Source organism: Hyaena hyaena, unplaced genomic scaffold (assembly GCF_003009895.1).
Source record: "Hyaena hyaena isolate Hyena2069 unplaced genomic scaffold, ASM300989v1 scaffold_111, whole genome shotgun sequence".
NCBI lineage: Eukaryota > Metazoa > Chordata > Mammalia > Carnivora > Hyaenidae > Hyaena > Hyaena hyaena.
The window spans coordinates 3434421-3455397 of record NW_024080743.1 but is presented as its reverse complement, the minus strand read 5'-3'; the positions used below and the strand labels follow the sequence as shown (position 1 = coordinate 3455397).

The 20977-nt window shown below is 44.0% G+C and overlaps 1 protein-coding gene across 1 annotated transcript in view; it reads left to right on the top strand.

The window, feature by feature from the left end:
- The first annotated feature begins 13655 nt into the window (after window positions 1–13655).
- BCAR3 (BCAR3 adaptor protein, NSP family member) overlaps window positions 13656–20977 on the top strand; it is a 209559-nt gene continuing 202237 nt past the window's right edge. The window contains exon 1 of the mRNA XM_039236454.1: window positions 13656–13885. The gene's annotated coding sequence lies outside the window, so the exon portion shown is untranslated. The remainder of the gene's footprint in view (window positions 13886–20977) is intronic.

Here is a 20977-nt window from a genome sequence, read left to right as displayed (position 1 = left end):
CTCACCCTCTGCACAGCAGGTGCTCTGGAGTAGGCAAGGTCTGTGGCTTCGCTCATTGGTGAGGGTAGGCTCAGCCACTGGGCTAGAATGTTCTGTGGTAGAACATGTCCCTGCTCAGTCACATTCCCCATCCTCTCCCATGGGTAACTGTGGTCCTGAGTTTTACGTTCTCATTCCTTGTTGTTTGCTTTCGTTTTTACCATCTATTCTAGATGTCTATTGGCTGCTTACCCCAGAGCTTAGTGGCCTAAAACAGGAACAGTCTTCTTTTATTTTTCCCTCATAAATCTGTACTCTGGGCCAGGATTCTATAGGGAAAACTAATCTCTGCTTCATAGCATCAGCTGTAGCAGCTCAACTGAGGGCTGTTGGATCTGCTGCCAAAGCGACTCCTCAGCTGGAGCTGGGCTGAGGCCTGGAGTCTTGGTTAAATCCGGGTGGCCTGCTCCATGTGGCTCAGGCTTCCTCATGACATGGTGTCTGAGTTTCAAGAGTGAGCATCCCAAGAGAGAAAACCAGGCGGAAGCTATATTGCCTTTTGTGACCTGGCCTCAGAAGTCATATAGTATCTATTAGTTGAAGCAGTCACAAAGTCCTACCTGAGTTCAAGGGGAGGGGACACTGACTCCACCTTGAGGAAAAGTGACAAGGTTCTGGAAAAGCATACGGAACCAGAGATAATGTTGTAGTCATGTTTGGGAAGTATGATCTACCACACCATCTATAAAGGTACTCCTAGATAAGATGCTATTTAACTTCACGTTTTATTTTATTATTATTTTTTATCTTTATTTATTTTGAGAGAGACATAGTGTGAAGGGGGAAGAAGAGAGAGGGAGACACAGAATCCAAAGAAGAGCCCAACACGGGACGCGAACCTACGAACTGCGAGATCATGATCTGAGCCAAAGTCAGACCCTTAACCTACTGAGCCACCCAGGCACCCCACATGTTTTAAACTTTATAGAAATATTCATACTAAATCTATTCTTCTACAACTTTATTCCCCCAACGTTTATGAGAGTAATTTTGATTTTGGGGAGAAGCTCATTCATTTTTACAACCATGTGATCTTTCCTTGCAGTTATTTATAATTTAGATGTCCATTCTTTTGCTGGATATTTATGTTTCCAGTCTTTTTTTTTTTCTCATGTGTTTCTGCTTTTTGCTGTGTTTATGCAGTATTGCTATGAACATTCTTGTAGAACTCTGCTGGTGCACAAGAGCCTAGCATAGCGGTTCTCAACCAGGAGTGATCTTTAGAAATGCAAGTCAGGGACAGTCTGCCAATGTCCCAGACATTTTTGGTTTCCATGACTGGGGTAGGGAGCATTGCTACTGGCATCTGGTGGGTAGAGGTCAAGCTGCTGAAAACCATCCTGAGATGCAAGGGACAGTCCCCACATCCTGCGATGCATGGGACAGTCCCCACATCCTGCGATGCATGGGAGAGTCCCCACAACACAGAACCATCCAGTCTGAGATGTCAGTCATGCTGAAGCTGAGAAACCCTAGTGTAGGATATGTATGTAGGAGTGGGATTCCCCGGTGATGGGGTATCTATAGTTTCAGCTTTACTACATGATACTAAACAGTTTTCCCAAGTGGTTGTACCGATTTACACTTTGCCAGAGTGCAATGCTCCACGCCCTTTGTTATTGCCATTCTTCTTAGTTTTTGCTAATTCATGTTTTCTTCCTTCTGAAATGTGTGTTTGTGTATTTTGCCCATTTATTTAAATGGGTTTCCAAACTTTGTTTTTAAGTTGATTTATTTATTTTGAGAGAGAGAGAGAGAGAGAGAGAAAGAGAGAGGGAGAGAGAGAAAGAGAGAGAGAGAGAATGAGCAGGAGAGGGGCAAAAAGATGGAGAGAGAAAATCCCAAGTAGGCCCTGCACTGGCAGCACAGAGCCCAACACAAGGCTCGAACCCGTGAACTGTGAGATCATGACCCGAGCTGAAATCAAGAGTTGGACACTCAACCAACTGAGCCATCCAGGCACCCCTTGCCCATTTTTTATAGAATTGAGTTATAGGAGTTCTTCTATATTCTGGATATTAATCTTCTGTCAGTTGTATGTATTGCAGGTATCTTGCCCCAGTTTGTGGTTTGTCTTCTTCTTTTTGTTAAATAGACGTTCTTAAGTTTTATGTAGTTAAATTAATCAGTCTTATTATAGCTCTTGTGATTTGTGATTTGGGGGTATTATTGAAGAAAGCCCTATCCACCCTGAGGTCCTCACTGCCTCCTAAGCCTGACATACTTTTGGAGTGTCATCCCTTCCAGTTGGCAAGAACTGGTATTCCTCTTGCTGACCCCAGAGGTGACTGTCCTTCCTCATCTTCTGCTGTGATTGCTCCTTTCTTAGGGGCATTGGCCTTTGGCCCTGACTTCCTGATGGACTCCACTTTCTCTGCTGGAATTGGACTCTTTCCATGACCTCTCTACCCCTCTCCACCCAGGACAGGACTCTGCCGTCTGTGGACTGACCTCAAAATGAACTGACTTCTTTGGAACCACAGTGCCCTACAGTGTCAGCACTTCTGAAATGCCCTTTGGATATCAGTCTGGCCAGGTTGGGCTCTAGTTTTCTACAGTACATGGATAGTTTCATCTGGACCCGTTTAGAACACTTCCCTCTAGGACCCATTATATGGGGTGGAGCTAAAGATGCTGAGTGGTGCTCAGGAATATTTCTGCTCAAAGGAAGAGAGCCCCAAGATGAGCCTACCTGCTCTGACCATGTATGTACCTTCAAGCCAGGCCTTCCTGCCCAGTACTCTTCAAAGATGACCCCACTGAGAGCCTTGGAGCTTGGCTTCATCCAGAGCAACGAAGGAGGAATTAACTTCCCTTCCCTTCCCTTCCCTTCCCTTCCCTTCCCTTCCCTCCCCTCCCCTCCCCTCCCCTCCCCTCCCCTCCCCTTCCCTCCCCTTCCCTCTCTACCCAGGTCCTGGTCTTTGGTGCCTCTCCCTGCTGGGTCCCCCCACCTTTAGGCTTCACAGTGGTCTGGATTCTCCAGCTTTGATACTTGGCACACCTTGTAAGGGCTTTGGGTGAAACTCACCTTTGGATCCAATAGCTCTAATCTGTCTCACAGAAGGCAGCATGTTTCCAGCTTATCCAGGCTCCAGTTTCCAGGACCCAAACCCATGGATTTGGACCAAGTTGAAGAGATAAGTATCTAGGTATCCAGCCTGAATGGTCGCCAGGCCAGAGAGAAGATAAGTCTTAAAGTGGGGAATAAAGAGAAGATGAAAGCAAGAGTCAAAAGAGCCAAATAGCAGGATGATATAGGAGGATGAGTAGGTAGAGTAAGGGGACTTGAGACCCACAAGTGTATATGGGAGAGAGCTAGTGTGGGGGACACTACAGAATATTAATTAAGAGCACAGTCTCATAGACAGGTGAGGAACCCTCTAACCTTACTGGTGGCATGATCTCAGGCAGATTATCCTCTGGGAGCCCTGTTTTTCTCATCTGTGAAGTGGGGATGGAATAATAACTTGCATGGCAGTATGTAAAATGTTTCCATAGTATTTGGCTCGAATGAAGTGTTCAAAATGGCAGCTGTTGTTCTCACTATTAGTCTGTGAACAGAACGCCAGCTGTCAAGTTCCTTTATGGGTCTGTCGGCACAGGACAGGGGTCAGCAAACTGGGGCCTGTGGGCCACATCCAGCTCACTAGCTGTTTCTGCAATGGCCCATGAACTAAGAATGTTTTTCACATTTGTAAATAGTTGGAAAAAATAAAAATAAAAGTAATATTTTATTACTTTATTATATGTGTGAAAATTAGCTGAAATTTAAATTTCAGTGTCCATAAATAAAGTTTTATTGGGACATAGCCATTCTATTTCTTTTGCATTGTCTTAGTTTCTGCCTCTTTACAGAGAGTTTGCTGACCGCTGGCACAGACCCATCAGACTAGGGGCAAATGCTTTAGTCAGCTGGGCCCTGCAGCCCGGGGCCATCTCCTCCACTCCACAGCCCAGCACATGCAGACAGCCTTTCCCTTCCTATAGGAAGTGCCTCAGTTGACACAACTGAACAACGCACCCGAGTCACTGCAGGATCATTCGGGGCCAGGATAGGACTGTTTTCAGATAAAATGAAACAAAATGTGCAAAAGTACTATGTAAATGCGAGGGATGGCATTATTCAGCACATAAGGGTTAAGTGATATTCATCACGGTTTCAATATAATATATTCTTGTTTGTATGTTGAATAATGTATGCATGATTCATTTTTTTGAACAAAAAAGTTTTATTAGCCAGAATGCTCTCATTTCTGACCAGACCATGTATATTTCTAAATCAAGTGAAATCGTCCATAAAGCATGTCAAAACCACCCTCAGAAGGGAATTCTGAGCTTCCTTGTCATTTCTAGAGAAAATTCTGGCTCCCACCATTTTGGTTTTGCTTCCTGTTGGTCCATCTTTATTTTCTTTTCTGGTCTCTGTGCTTTGGACTGCTTGATTGTTGTGGGTGGCTGAGTAGAGAACAGGTGAAGGTCACTACATTTGAAGAAGCCAAGGAATTGTGAGGCCAGGGTTTTGAGAGACTTTTCAGCTAGATTCCCCAAGGTGGTTTTAAGTGCTGAAGTGGTAGGAACACTATGAGCCAATTCCTCAATAACTATTATGGGAGGCCCAGAATTTGATAGGGACATCGATGAGGAAAAGCAGAGAGAAGAGGCTTGAGAATCAGTGGATGTTGCAAAGCAACAGGAGAGCTAGGACAGCTGGTCCCCTCAGGGTCCCCTAGATGTGGGACAACGAGCAGCCTGCCCTGAAGAAGGTAATAAAGGGAGGCTGGGAGGGGCCCTCCCAGAGGTCAGAGGAGCACTGGGGGGAAAGGTGGAGGTCCAGGGCGTGGGCCGCAGGGGACCTACAGGGAAGGGCTAGAGGGAGTTCAGGAGGAGTGGGGTTGTGAGGTTAGTGGGAAGGATGGTGAAAACAGTGCGGGGTTGAGGGCAGAGGAGGCATTGCCCTGAGGGGTTTGCCTTTAGGGTGGAGTCTGAGGGCAGCAGGAACCTGAGTCACCGTACAATGAGTTGGCCCCGAATTCTTAATAAGACACTGGGGTAGGGTGGTTCCTGTCCTGGGGCAAGGGGAAGAGGGAGAGGCACCTGTGGGAGAAGTCTGGTGACACTGCAGGCTGGCTGGGAGGTAGATAACACAGCTGTCACAAGCCATTGCCCTGGTGGTAAAAGCTTTAGCAAAGTGCATGTACAGACATTGGGTGAGTTTGTCCTCATTTCCTGGATGACTTCAGTAGTAAGCAGTTACTTAAAAGGGCTGAAGGAGGAGGCTCAGGTTTCGAATGACATTCTGTTGGTATGACTAATACAACCCTGGGACACCCTTCCCTCGGGTATCTGTGCAGCACTCCCCTCTTCACCCAGGCTCCTCTCAAAAAGGGGCCTTCTCTGAGCCCTGCACCCAAACACCCCTTCTTGTCCCTTGCAGTCATCTTACCCTGATTTCCTTTTTTTAAAAAAACTATTTGTTTATATTTAAATTTAAGTTAGTCAATATACAGTGTAGTCTTAACTTGAGAAGTAGAACCCAGTGATTCATACCCTACATATGACACCCAGTGCTCATCCCAACAAATGCCCTCTGTAATGCCCTTCACCCTCCCCTCCATCCCCCCACCCCCTCCCCTCCAGCAGCTCTTAGTTTGTTCTCTATATTTAAGAGTCTCTTTTGCAATTGCACTGAAAACTATAAGATACCTAGGAATAAACCTAACATAAGAGGTCAAGAATCTATACACTGAAAACTTTAGAAAGCTTACGAAAGAAATTGAAGAAGACACAAAGAAATGGTAAAACATCCCATGCTCATGAATCTGAAGAACAAATACTGTTAAAATGTCTATACTACCCAAAGCAATCTACACATTCAATGCAATCCCTATCAAAATAACACCCGCATTCTTCACAGAGCTAGAACAAACAATCCTAAAATGTGTATGGAACCAGAAAAAAACCTGAATAGCCAAAGTAATGTTGAAAAAGAAAACCAAATCTGGAGGCATTACAATTCTGGACTTAAGGCTGTATCACAAAGCTGTAATCATCAAGACAGTATGATATTGACACAAAAACAGGCACATAGACCAATGGGATAGAATAGAGAACCCAGAATTCGACCCACAAATATATGGCCAACTAGTCTTTGACAAAGCAGGAAAGAATATCCAGTGGGGAAAAAAAGAGTCTCTTCAGCAAATGGTGTTGGGATAACTGGACAGCAACATGCAGAAGAATAAAACTGAACCACTTTCTTACACCATACACAAAAATAATTTCAAAATGGATGAAAGACAGGAAACCATCGAAATCCTCGAGGAGAATACAGGCAGAAACCTCTTTGACTACAGCCACAGCCACTTCTTACTTGACATGTCTTTGGAGGCAAGGGACCTCATCAAGATAAAAGGCTTCTCCACAGTGAAGGAAATGATCAACAAAACTAAAAGACAATCAAAGGAATGATTTCTTTTCCTTAATTTCTTCCTTAATTCCACTTATGTCCCCCTGACGCGTTCTATATTTATTTATTAGTTACCTATCCTCCCCACTAGGATGCAAGCCCCAGGAGATCAAAGGGCTTCGTTTTGTTCTCTGCCTTATTGAGCAATGCCTGACACCAGCAGAGCTTAGTAAATATCTGTGAACAAATGAATGAATGACTAGATGGATGAAGGGGGTGAACACAGCACACTTGCTCTTGCCATACACATGGCCCTCCAGGATTTCATTTCTCAGAAGTTGTTCCTACAATGCTTCTGTTAACCATTGGGTAGTTTCTCTTCACCACGCCTCCAAAAAAAAAAAAAAAAAGAGTGAATTGCCTAAAAGTCAGTGCCCACAGTGTCTCTCTCAAAGTTTTATACAACTAAATCTGATTGCTGGAAATTCCACTGCTTGCTTTGACCACTCCATCCCCTCTTCTTGCCCTTTCTCCTAACCTCCTTTTTCTGATGTTGACCAAGATACCAGAACCTGAGATCAGAGTCAAAAAATTGGGACTCTACCATGACCCTACCATGACTCCATACCAAAGCTGGAGGTTTCTAATGACTGAAACAACAAAACCCTCTCCTCTTTCTAACAGCCAGAGTTTGTGGGAAGGTTGATAATTAATGCGATTATATGATAGTATGATAAGGACAGTAGGAAAGGAGCCACCTTCAGAAAAGCATCCCTTGAGGAACGATATCTGAATGTAGACTGAGGGATGGGGAGGGTTTAGCTGGGCAAAGAAGGTTTGGGAAAAAGAATGTATCTGAGAAAGTTCCCGAGACTCAAGGAATGGGGCCTGCTGGAGGAACCAGAAGTGCCAGGTGGCTAGAAGCTGAGCAGGATGTGGGAGAAGGGGGTAAAGCTAGAGCTGTGGCCAGACACAACTGGGTTGGAATCATAGCTCCAACTCTACTAGCTGTGTGACCCTGAGCAAGCTAATGAGCTCATTTGAGGATCAGTTTCCTTATTGGGAAAGAGAGTAGTAGTATCTAGGTCGGCTTCAGGATGAGGCCACGTGCTAAAATGCTTAGCCAAGTGCCTGCCCCAGAGTAACTATCCACTGCATGTTTTATCTTGTCCTAAATAGTAGCTGTGCAGTGCCCAGGACATGCTGGGTGTTCAACAGACGCGTAAATGAACCACAGCCACTAGAGGGAGCTGCTCTGTCCCCGGCCACCCAGCTCTTCACCACCAAGAAATCCACTCCACTTGCTAAAGGCAGCTTCACACCAGTCAGGCTGAACCACTGGAACTTTCCCCCCTTCAGGCCACCTGAGCTGCTGCTTGAGGAAACCAGTGATAGCCCTTGAAATGGAAAGGCTGGGTCATTTTTGACCAAACCTCATAAGCTTGAGTCCAGATCTGGGTGTGCGGTGAGGGGGAGGGATACCAGGGGACCTGGCTTCTGGAGGTGAGAGTCCCAGGATCCAAGAGAATCCAGCCTCTCCAGGGCTCTGGTGACTCTATGGTTTTGTTTCATGGTTTAATTCAGGCTAAGACAAATAAGCTTGTAATCAGGAGTAATTTATGGGTCCCCTGGTAATAGTATTACTTTTTCCCCTGAACCTTTCCTAAGACAAAAAGTCACTCTACAGTCAACCTTCTAGACATGAACTTAACCAAGGAGGTGAAAGACCTGTACTCTGAAAACTATAAAACATTGATGAAAGAAATAGAAGATGATACAAACAAATGGAAAAATATTCTATTTCATGTTCAAGGATTGGAAGAACCAATATTGTTAAAATATCCATACTACCCAATGCAATATACATATTTAATGTAATCCCTATCAAAATACCAGCAGCATTTGTCACAGAGTTAGCACAAATAATCTTAAAATTTGTAAGGAACTTTAAAAGACTCCAAATGGTGAAAGCAATCCTTGGAAAAAAGAACAAAGCTGGAGGTGTCATAATCCCAGATTTCGAGATATACTACAAAACCACAGTAATCAAAACAGTATGGTAACGGCACAAATAGACACATAGATCAATGGGACAGAATAGAGAGCTCAGAAATAAACCCACAATTATATTGCCAATTAATGTATGACAAAGAGGCAAGAGCACACACTAGGGAAAAGACAGTGTCTTCAACAAATGGTGTTGGGAAAACTAGACAGCTACACGCAAAAGAATGAAACTGGACTACTTTCTTACATCACACACAAAAATAAATTCAAAATGGATCAAAGACCTATATGTGAGACCTGAAGCCATAAAACTCCTAGGAGAGACAAACAGTAATTTCTTTGACTCAGGCTGTAGCAACATTTTTCTAATTATGTCTTCCGAGGCAAGGGAAACAGAAGCAAAAATAAACCATGGGGACTACAAAATAAAAACTATTTGTACAGTGAAGGAAACCACCAACAAAAGAACAAGGCAGCCTAGCGAATAGGAGAAGGTTTTTGCAAATGATATATCTGATAAGGGGTTAATGACCAAAACATATAAAGAATTTATATAATCCAACACCAAAAACAAAAACAAAAGCCCAGATAATCTGACTAAAAATAAGCAGAGGACCTGAATAGATATTTTTTTCAAAGAAGACTTACAGATGGGCAACAGGCACATGAAAACATGCTCAACATCACTAATCATCTGGGAAATGCAAATCCAAACTACAATGAGATATCACCTCACACCTCTTAGAATGACTAGGATCAAAAAGACAAGAAATAGCAAGTGTTGGTGAGGACGTGAAGAAAAAGGAAACCTCTTTGCACGGTTGGTGGGAATGCAAATTGGCACAGCCACTGCGGAAAACAGTATGGAGATTCCTCAAAAAATTAGAAATACCATAATACTCAGTAATTCCACTGCTGCGTATTTACCCAAAGAAAACAAAAACACTAATTCAAAAAGATATATGCACTCCTGTGTTTATCGAAGCATTATTTACATGGTCAAGATATGGAAGCAACCCAAGTGTCCATCTATAGATGAATTACTAAGAAGATATGGTATATATACAATGGAATATTATTCAGCCATAATAAAGAATAAGGTTTTTCTTCTTTATATATAAAGAATATGGATGGACCTAGAGAGTATAATGCTAAGTAAAATAAGTCAGAGAAAGACAAATACTACATCATTTCACTCACATATGGAATTTAAGAAACAAATCAAAGAAGAGAGAGACAAACAAAAGAACAGACTCTTAAATACAGAGAAAAAACTGGTAAGTTGCCAGAAGGGAGGTGGGAAGGTACTCTTAAAGGGGATTAAGAGTACGTTTATTGTGATGAGCACTGAGTAATGTATAGAATTGTTGAATCACTATACTATACATCTAAAACTAATATAACACTGTATGCTCATTATACTTCAATGGAAAAAATATATTAAAAATTTAGTAGACATTTTATAATCTCAAATTTGAATAAAAAGTATTGGTATGAACTTATGATACACTCTTCTTATTTTGAAAAATCTGTTTCCTAGTTCTGTCCATTAAATAGTCCCAGAAATAATGACCAATCAAATGCAATGCATGCGCCTAGTGCCGGCTCATAGTATTCACATAGCATTTCTCACTAAATGGAACCAGAGCTCCTTGGGGAAATGAGTGGTTCTGGTCTGAGGCAGGAGCCTGGAGCACCACACATACCCTCAGTTTCTGGGATTATGTCAGAAGGACTCAGCAGTCAACTTATCAAGGCTTTCAGTGGCCACAAATGGGACAATTTAAACATGAATAAGAAAACTGAAAATGATTGAAACACGTGAATCATGTTGAAAATTCACAAGTTTGTAATGATAGAAAAATTAATGCCCTGTTCACCTTCATATAATGCTGGAGAGCCAACTCATTGTTCTGAAGACAGGGGAGTAAAGACAATCTACCTTTGCCACATAAAGTAAACTTCAGGGTAACAAAATAGTAGGAGAGGGGATGTTTCTTTTTATAGGAGTATCTAGAGGAATGTCACCATTTTGCAATTCTTTAAAGAAATAATGGTTCTAGACAATTTCCTAGGGTGCCCATAACAAAGTACCACAAACTGGTGGCTTAAAACAGAAATTTACTGGTTCACAGTTCTGGAGAAATCCAAAATCAAAGTATTGGCAGGGTCACATTCCCTCTGAAGCTCTAGGAGAGGATCCTTCCTTTCCTTTTTTAGCTTCTGGTATTTTCTGGAAATCTTTGGCATTCCGTGGCTTGTAGATGCAACACTCCAGTCTCTGCCTCTGTGGTCACATGGCCATTTTCTTGAGTCTGTGTTTAAATGTTCCTCCTCTTAAAAAGGCTGGATTAGGGTGGGCCCCATTTTAACCTGATTATATCCACAGGCATGGGGGTTAGGACTCTGACAAGTCTTTTAGGGGGACACAATTCAAAGACACAAGACATTATATATTATATTTTTAAGTTTTTGAATATTTATTTTGAGAGAGAGTGAGAGCAAGAGTACAAGCAGGGGAGGGACAGAGAGAGAGGGAGAGAGAATCCCAAGCAGGCTCCACACTGTCAGCACAGAGCCCAACATGGGGACTGTGACATCATGACCTGAGCTGAAACCCAGAGCCAGACACTTAACCGACTGAGCCACCCAGGCATGCTTAGGACATTACATATATTTGAGGAAGAACTAGACCATAATCAGACAAGTCTAGATCTAACTACCAATTTACAAGAAAAGAGGGACAGAAAAGCACACTCAAAAACACCACAGGCATATAATCAGCAAAGTCTGGAATGTGGGAAATTCTACAGGACAAATGACTTGGTTTCTTCAACAAATATATTGCAAGGGAAAAACAGAGGGAGAGAAACTTATAAATTAAAATGGACATAATTGACATAGCAACCAAATACATTGTATAGATTTTGTTTGGAAATTTGAATACTAGTAGATTTTTAATGGTATAAAGGCATTATTGATAACTTTTTAAAACCCATCTTAATAGTATGATGGTAATGTTTTGGGGCACCTGGGTGGCTCAGTCAGTTGAGTGTCTGACTTTGGCTCAGGTCATGATCTTGTGGTTCATGAGTTCAAGACCCATGTTGGACTCTGTGCTGACAGCTCAGAGCCTGGAGCCTGCTTTGGATTCTGTGTCTCCCTTGCTCTCTGACCCTCCCCTACTTGTGCTCTGTCTGTCTCTCTCTCAAAAACAAACATTAAAAAATGTTTAAAAGTTAGTATGATGGTAATGTTTAAAAAGAGTTCTTAGTAGAATACATACCCTTAGATAAGATGACATGATACTTGGAAGGGGGAAAGACTGTAAGGGGTGGTTTAGGTATGAAACAGATTAGCTGTGTTATTTAATGAAGTTTGGTATTGGGTACATGAGGGTTCATTGTAGAGTTTTCTCCATATGCTGAAAATTTCTAGCATATAAAATTATAAAAATAAGAATGCAGTATGTTCAGTCAATGTTTCTCAACTTTTCAGTCTACTTCTGAAGACATCTCCCTCCCCTGGACCCATTGAGTTCTACTATTCAATATATTTTTTTCCAAGTTTTTATTTAAATTGTAGTTTGTTAACATATATGGTAAACTTGATTTCAGGAGTAGAATCTAGTGATTCATCACTTACGTATAACACCCTGTGCTCCTCACATGTGCCCTCCTTAATGCCCCTCCCTTCCGTCCCCTCCAGCAACCCTCAGTTTGTTCTCTATAATTAAGAGTCTCTTATGGTTCCCCCCCTCTTTTTCCCCCTTCCTCTACGTTCATCTGTTTTGTTTCTTAAATTCCACATATGAGTAAAATCATATGATATGTGTCTTTCTCTGACTGAATTATTTCTCATAACACACTCTAGCTCTGTCCACACCTTTGCAAATGGCAAGATTTTATTCTTTTTATGGCTGAATAATATTCCACTGTGTGTGTGTGTGTGTGTATAAATATATATACACATATACAACATCTTCTTATCTAGTCATCAGTCGACGGACAGTTGGGCTCTTTCTATAGTTCAATTATTGTCCACTATTCAATATCCTTTTGCGGGATATTGAGTTTCTCTTTTCAAAATCATCCACTGCAGTTTGATTGCTAATGGACAGATTTTGTTTGTTGGAACTCCTGGCTAGCTGACAAAAATATTTTTCATTAAGCAGGAAAGGAATTTTTAAAATCTCCTTTTATTGTAAAAATACCATGTACATAAAGAGGGTAAAAAAGAAAATCCAAACAGTGCCAAAAAAGTAAGATTATTCCTCCTTCCCAGTTCTTCTCCCCAGAGCCTCCACGGTTCCATATTTCTTGTGAATCACTCTAGACGTTTTTCTCAGAGTAGACAAAAATAAACACGGCTTGGACCTTATCACAAATACTATCTGCAACTTGCTCTCCCCCGCCCCCCAGCGTATCTTTGAGATCTTTTTTACAGCAGCAAATATAGATCCTCTTCTCTTTCATTTCACAATATGTAAAAGCAATAGTCCCCTTATCCGAGGTTTTGCTTTGTGTGGTTTCGGTTACCTGAGGTCAGTTGCCATGTGGAAGCAAATGATCCTTCTGACATGTGGGAGTGCAGCGCTACATCACAAGGCCTACATCACTCACCCCACTTCTTCTCATTAGAGAGGCGTTCTATCATCTCACAGCATCACCAGAAGAACGGTAGGTACACACAGTTGGGTATTTTGAGAGAGAGAAGCCACATTCACATAATTTTTTTTTTAAAGTAAGCTCTGTGTCCAACATGGGACTTGAATTCATAACCCTGAGATCAAGAGTTACATGCTCTACTGACTGAGCCAGCCAGGTGCCCGTCACATAACTTTTATTACAGTATATTGTTATAATTATTCTATTATTGTTATTGCTAATCTCTTACTGTGCCTAATTTATAAATTAAACTGTATTGTAGGTATGTATGTATAGGTAATCTCAGGCATCCCCTGGGGATCTTAGAACATATGCCTGGCATATAAGGGCAAGAGGGGACTATTGTACCATAATGTATTTCAGTCACCACTTGGCAAGCATTTTTCATCAGTTATTTCCTCTTACAGGTAACATTGCAATGTACCTTCTCATACACACATAGAAAAGGAATTTTGTTGAAAAATCTGTATTTCCTTAAAAAAACCCCAAACAACCCTCCTTCATTCTTCCAGCTCAGGACGGGAAGTGGCCTGCGGCATGAAGCAATCACATAGCAAACCTCCTGTCCCTGACCACCTCACCTGATGATTCTCCGGCTGCTGGGCAGCTAGAGGCTGGGCAGTAGGGGGCATGCCTGGTCCCTGAGGTGACTCTATAGCTGAAAGCAAGATGGCTTCCCGGCTGAGGCTGGCGGATACACCTCTGGAGCCCCTCGTGTATGATGCCCCCGCCTGGGAGAGGTGAAGCATCAGCACCCAATCATTAGGTAAGTCCGCTGGCCTTAAAGGACACAGTGCTGAGGGACATTAAACCCAGATTCACCTGGATGCAGCAGTGATGCAGTTGGTAGTATGTTGAAAGTTGGACACCAAAATGATCATGTAGACTGGTGCCCTGATGGCCAAGGGCAGCTCAGTACCGAGTATCTCTCTGAAAGTGGCACTCTGAGTGAGTAAGCAGAGTAAGCTTTTTAGTTTTTGCTTTTCTTTCTTTCTTTCTTTCTTCCTTTCTTTCTTTCTTTCTTTCTTTCTTTCTTTCTTTCTTTCTTTCTTTCTTTCTTCTTTCTCTCTTTCTTTCTTCTTTAAGTGGTCTGTGTTTAATCCTCTGGAAGTCTCTGTGTCAGTGAGGTTTTTCTTTTCTGCCATGTGGGACTTTATGTGGGCATCTCTTGCCAGAAATTTGAATTTCCTGGCAAGGAAGAGAAGCAATTTGAGTAACCCAGGCACAGACAAATACATTTCACTTCAACAAAGCTTTTCAGGTGTCACTGAAGATGTGTGAGAAACCAGCCAGAAAGCTATAGAAAATGCCCTTGAAACAAGTATTCTCCAGTCGTTGACTTTAGTGAAGCTCTTGCCACCTGATCTCCTGAACTGGATAAGCTCAGGCCACTGCTTTGCAGAGGAGAGTTTTGTTAGACCACAGGGGAAGGATTTGGGAGAGGGCAAGAACTCCATCCAGGCTGTGTGGGGCTTCTATTCCAGCTTGGGGACTCTGAGCAAAGTGTGCATGACTTGATTTGTTTCTCTTCTTTAAAAAAATGCTTATGGTCCCTGGTATTTGAAACGTAGGTAAAGGTTTGTTTGCACAGTCCTACCTGAAGAGTATATTTTGGAATTGCTCCTGCGTCTTATTATTTTCAGCTCCCTTTATGAAATTGCACCAATTGACAGTTATTAAAAGATAAGCATATGCTTATTTTGAAGGGATCCATTAAATTCTTGTTCAGCTAAAAGGTCTGATGTTTCTATAATGGCATTTGGCTTAAGAACAGAAAAAGCATTGCACTCATGGAACCTGAGGTCAGGATTCAAGTGGCATATGAGAGGATGGCTTATGGCAAAAGGGTTGGGTCTTGGGAAGGGGTGAGGTTCCTATGAGTTCACCAGAGGAGAAGCAGTATGAGCTGCTTAGAAGCTAGAGGGCTGTTCTGTTTTTAGAAAGAAAAAAAGGAAAGAAAGAAGGCATTGATCTCTAAGAAAAGTGAGAAAAGAGGAAAAGAGCTCATGAAGGTGTGTTGTGTGGGGTGGGGGTAGACTGACCTATGATACGCTGGTAAATCTGGGCTCAACATTCTGCATGCAGTCCACTGCTGATTCCCCACACCGAGGGTCAGAGACTAGTGAGCAGGGCCCGGGGGAAACCAGTCACCCAAAATATCCTCTTCAGAGGCCAACTGGATTAGATCCCAACTGAGAAAGACCCTGATTCTCTGGGCATTCATCCAGACAAGCTTTCTGTTTGCGGGCCCCCTTCCCCCTTCTCTCCCCCACCCCCACCCACAGGTGTCCCATTTCCCATCACCTGTCCAGTCTCCCTGAACAGCTTTTACGTCCTGAACTAGTTCAGTTCCATAGAGGAGCTTTTGTTAAGCATTCATTAGCTTCTAAGATTTTTTTCACCCTATGAAATTCTCTCAGCCTTCTGACATTGTCAAGTGCCTCAGTGATTGGCTTTGAACAACTGTGACCTTCAGCTGCCTGAGGACATGTAACGCCATCCCTGTTGATCTTAGATTCAAACTCAGGGATCCTTTCAGTCAACAGGAGGAAATACTAGAAAGGGGGATGGGGTCCTCCTTTCCTGCCTTTGGGGTCTGTAAACTAAGACCTGTTTTTCCAAGTAAACGGCTTCTAGTCAATCTTGATTCCAGTTCCTCTGAACGGATCGATTTCCTAGAGAGGCAGAGTTAACAAGCTGCTTGGTGTAGGAGTCAGAAAACCTGGGTTCAGATTTCTGGGGTTGCTTCCATCATCTATTAACCACGTGTCCTTTGGCAAATCATTCAGTAATTCCCCTTAAGTAAAGATGCAGGAGTTGAAATGATGCACACAGAAAGGAGGAACTGAAATTGATGAGAGTAGATTTGAAATGATTGGTTGTGGAGATGGATGCTGGGAAAGCGCTGGCATTGCTGTCCCTATCGCAAAGGTTCAGTGGCCCGTGCATATGAAACAAGAGTGAGCTGTGGACGCTGGTTAGTTCATAATCACAAGCAGCATTGATAGAAACACAGCTTTCAGTGCCCCGGGGGTGGCTCAGTGGGGTTAAGCATCCCACCTCAGCTTAGGCCATCATCTCACAGTTCATGGGTTCAAGGCTTGCATCCTGCTTCGCTCTGACACTGCAGAGCCTGCTTAGTATTCTCTCTCTCTCCTCCTCTCTCTGCCCCTCATGCTCTCTATCTCAAAATAAATTTCAATAAAAATAAAAATTAAAAAAAGTTCAGCTTTCAGAATAAGGGAAGTTAGAGTCCTGCTTGGCTCTGCTCTGAAAGGGCTATGGCATCTCCTGCCTCCCATCATGTCTGCCTCCAGCCCTCTCTCCGACTTGCAATCAGAGTGATTGTTCTCAAAATCTAAATGTGATTGTGTCGCTCTCCTGCTCATAAGCCTTCAGTAGCTCCCTATTGCCCTCAGAATCGTCTCATGCAATGTCCTTCATGATCTGGCCCAGATGACCTCTCAAGCCTACCTCTGGCCCTTCACTGACCCACAATGCTGACTCTAATAGTTCCAAACTACACCTGTTCCCAGAACTGGTCTTTCTGTCTCTTTCCTCTAGAATGCTGTTTCCAACACACACGCATGCCCACGTGCATGCACATACATATGCATGCACACAGGTGTATGCCCTTCCACCTGTCAGCTTCTCCATCCTCTGAGCTTCCAGATCCCTGTCATAGCACTTCCCACACTATACTGCAGCTGCTTGAGGGCACTCCCCCTCCCATTCCAAGACAGGGGGCCCCTCCAGACAGGGATTGGGCTTCATCTGTGCACACACAACATGTACTATCTTTTGGTAGACACTCCTTAAATATTTGTAGAATCAGTGGAAGGCTAGAGGAGCAAGTGCATTCAGAGAAGGGTGACAAGGATGGTGAGGGCTGTGGAAATAAGGTTGAATGCCTGGAGAAGAGAGCATCTGGGGCCATAATAACTCACCTTTCTGTCAAGTGCTGCCGTGGGCGAGTGGGATCCGGTTTACTCCAGCCTTTCCAGAAGGCAGAATTAGCCTCTGGTAGGAGGGAGGTAGATACAGTGCAATCTAAGCAGCAGCTTTGGAGAACACTACGGCATGCTGTGTTGGATGCCTTGGCAGAGAAGGGATAGCGTCCTGGTGACCTAGAGAGTTCTCTGGCCCCAGCGCCGTCTCAGGAGTATGGCTGGAAGGATTCTTATGCTGGGTGAGGCATCCACCCCAATAATACGGAAGGTCCTGCAGACAATGGATTTGAACATCTGCAGGTCTCAACAGCTCTGAAAGTCTGTGATAATTTCATCTAGGCCACAACACCATGGAATTTAGAAAAAGGAGCAGATTTTATCATTTCTGTTTCTAAGTTCTCTTCCTTAGCAGCTTCAGGGTATTTTACCTATTCCAAATCTACGCACAATGCCCAGTCCATTTAGCTGTTCCTGTGGGAAAAGAAATAAAGACCTGGAGAAGTCATATAACCTGTCGCAGTTTTATAGGTTATGAGGCAGGATCTTAAAGAAACAGAACTCTGGGGGCACCTGGTGGGCTCTGTCGGTTAAGCATCCGACCGGCTCAGGTCATGATCTCACGGTTCGTGGGTTCAAACCCCGCGTCAGTCTCTGTGCTGACAGCTAACTCAGAGCCTGGAGCCTGCTTCAGATTCTGTGTCTCCCTCTCTCTCTGACCCTCCCCTGTTCACACTGTTTCTCTCTCTCTCAGAAATAAATAAAACATTAAAAAAAAAAGAAAGAAAGAAACAGAACTCTGCGTCCCAGCTGTTCAAGCAGATGGCTTTCCCTGGGGGCTTGATGACATCATGAGTCAAGTTGTTTCTGGAATTTCTTGTTTCTTACCATTTAAACATTTTTTTTAAATGTTTATTTATTTTTGAGAGAGAAAGAGAGACAGACAGACAGACAGACAGAGCCAGAGCATGAGTGGGGGAGGGGCAGAGAGAGGAAGACACAGAGTCTGAAGCAGGCTCCCGGCTCCGAGCTGTCAGCACAGAGCCCGACGCGGGGCTCGAACTCACAAACTGCAAGATCAGACTCTCAATAGACTGAGCCATCCAGGCGCCCCCTTACCATTTTTTGCCTTCAGTCCACATCTAAAGCTCAAGAACATAACCACAGAAGAGTGGCCATAGGGATGGGCCCTGGGATAGATTGCGACAGGACAATTGGGCTCAGACTAGTAATTGCCATCACTTCCCCTTTCTGTGACTAGCTCTGTTTCCTCATGTATAAAATGGACATGACAGCAGAATTAACCTAGTAAGGACACGCATATATGGAGTACTCAATAAACACTGCCTAGTGTTATTCGTACTGGATGAGGGCAGGACCGGCAATACAGGGCCCACTGCTAAAGGGGTAGCATGGTGGCCTCCAGCTGTTCTCCGCACAACCTCAGAAACTCTTAGCACTTCCACTGAGAGTCAGGTAAGGTGTAATGGGGTCGGGGGGGAAGGCAGCCATTGGCACAGAACTGAATGGGGGTGTGTTTGCACTCAGACGGTCTGTACATCCTGCTATCTGGGATCCTGAAACAATTTGTTGCTTCTCTAGGAAATGGAGAGTGGGGTGGGGTGGGCACGGGTTGTACCCACAGCCTCCTGTCCTTCCTGCATCTCCAGTAATTCCCTGCTTAGTCTTCCCACCAAGTGGAAGTTGGATACGTTGATGATAAGCTTTTGAATCAGTAGTTTCTTTTCCTCTGAAGACAGGTTTCTGTTTCTCTGAATTCCTACCCTCTGATGTGCCTACAGGGATGTTGCCGGATTACATGCCATCATCTGTATACATAGCACCTGCCACTTGTCCGAGGGTCACAGTCAGAAAGGGGCAACACAGTGGCAACAAGAATACATTGGACTCTGACCTTCCTCCTCATAAAGTCCCCAGAATCCCAAGCCCACTGAAGGCACAGCCCAGCTTTCACCTGACAGAGTCCAAGAGCCTCGTGCAGCGTTTAGCAACCATTCATGTTTTCCTGAGCCTCACTCTATTCCGCCTCTGAGTGGGGTGGCCTGTATCAGCCATCACTGCCTCTGCCACTGCTGAGGCCACACCTCTGCTCTGGTAGTCCCCACCTGTGACCAAGGCCACAGCTTTTCTGTTAGATGCCTCAAGGGGTTCTTGCTGTTTCAGCTCAGACTCTTCCTTGTCGAGGACTTGGTATCAATTCCCAGTGGAGCCAGGGCCCAGGGACAGTTAACGCACCCACCCCCCCACCCCCAGTATCCTGCTCAAAAGCCTTTGTCTGTCCTTTCTCATAAGCCTGGATAGTGTAATTGATCACTGCCTCAGGATAAAGTCCCGCCTCCTCCAGGGCCCTCCCCAGGGAAGAGATGGGAGGCGCGCTGCCTGTGTCTGCTTCCCTGGTGTTGGAGTTTCCTCTGACACCCTGTAGCTCACCTGCATTCCGCACACCCTCATCAAGTAACTATCCTGGTGGGCAGAGCTCCTGAGGGGACCCTGCCGAGAGGAACCCTCAATGCACAGATGTGAAATGGCTTCTGCCTTCGTGCACCAGGAGATTTCTCCAAACCCGATAGAGTGCTATTACAAGGAAAGACTTACAAAGGATTTTCCTTTTCATAATTCACAAAACAGAAGAAACTCTGAATGTTGATTTGGCCCATTCTGACTCCAAGCAGGGTTAAACTCAAACAATAATTGTTTATACGTAGAAAGAGTCAAACAACACTCCCCAGAGATTGAAATGCTGAAACACTCCCTTATAGGTTCTTTTGGTTTAAAATTTTTTTTCTGATTTTGTTTTTCATGTGTTTGTTTGCTTATTTTTTCTCTAACGGCCACGCCATTTCCTTCATGGAGCAATTTGAGCCTTTGGCTTATTGTTGTGTCCTTGAGGAGAATTGGAGGGAAGACGGTGGCCTGTCTTGGCTGTTTCCTATCACAGTGTAATTCTCTCTGCCTGAGTTCTTTTTTTTAAATTTTATTTTATTAATTTTTAAAAAATGTTTTATCTATTTCTGAGAGAGAGAGAGAGAAAGAGAACAGGGGAAGGGCAGAGAGAGAGGGAGACACAGAATCAGAAGCAGGCTTCAGGCTCTGAGCTGTCAGCACAGAGCCTGACGCGGGGCTCCAACCCACAAGCCGTGAGATCATGACCTGAGCCGAAGTCCGACGCTCAACTGACTGAGCCACCCAGGCACCCCCCCCCTTTTTTTTTTTTTAATTTTTAATGTTTGTTTATCTCTCTACCTGAGTTCTTATCCATCCCATCTCTCCCCCCACCCCAACACACCCTCACTTACACTTACACATCCCCACGCACATCATATTTAGTTCTAGGCCGTAATCACCTGTGTCAGCCTTGGCTCTCGGAAGTGAAGAGGGAGCCTTGGGTATGCAATACCATAAACATATTTTCCCCAAGTGATGCTTATGCAGCAATCCAAACATTCTCATGCTCTGCCTTTTAATTAGTTTAGGGAGTTGTAACCTCACAGTGTGGGTGAGCTTGCCAGCTGTGCTTTTCGGGAAGTTATATGGTCTGCGCTCCTCTGTCTCCTCCCTTGGTGTTAGGAAATTATAGAGCTGGGTCTCTTTGCTTGTCTTGGAAGTGTGCATGCTGACCTTACCCCACAGAGCCCAGGACACTCAAAAGCCTTTCTGAGCCAGCGCTCAAAGCTCCTGGGAACCTGTGGTAACTCTCAGATCTCACGTCTTGCAGCCTGCTGGCCATGAACAGGGCAGGAGAGGATGGCCTTTGAGCTAAAAGGGATGGCTTTCATCTGTGGCTGTTCAGTCCCCTTGGGTGACCTTCTATAGCTCATGGGGAACCAGAGGAGAGATTTTATGGCTCGAGGGGAACCTGCATCTCTTCCATGAAGGGCCCCATTCTGGAG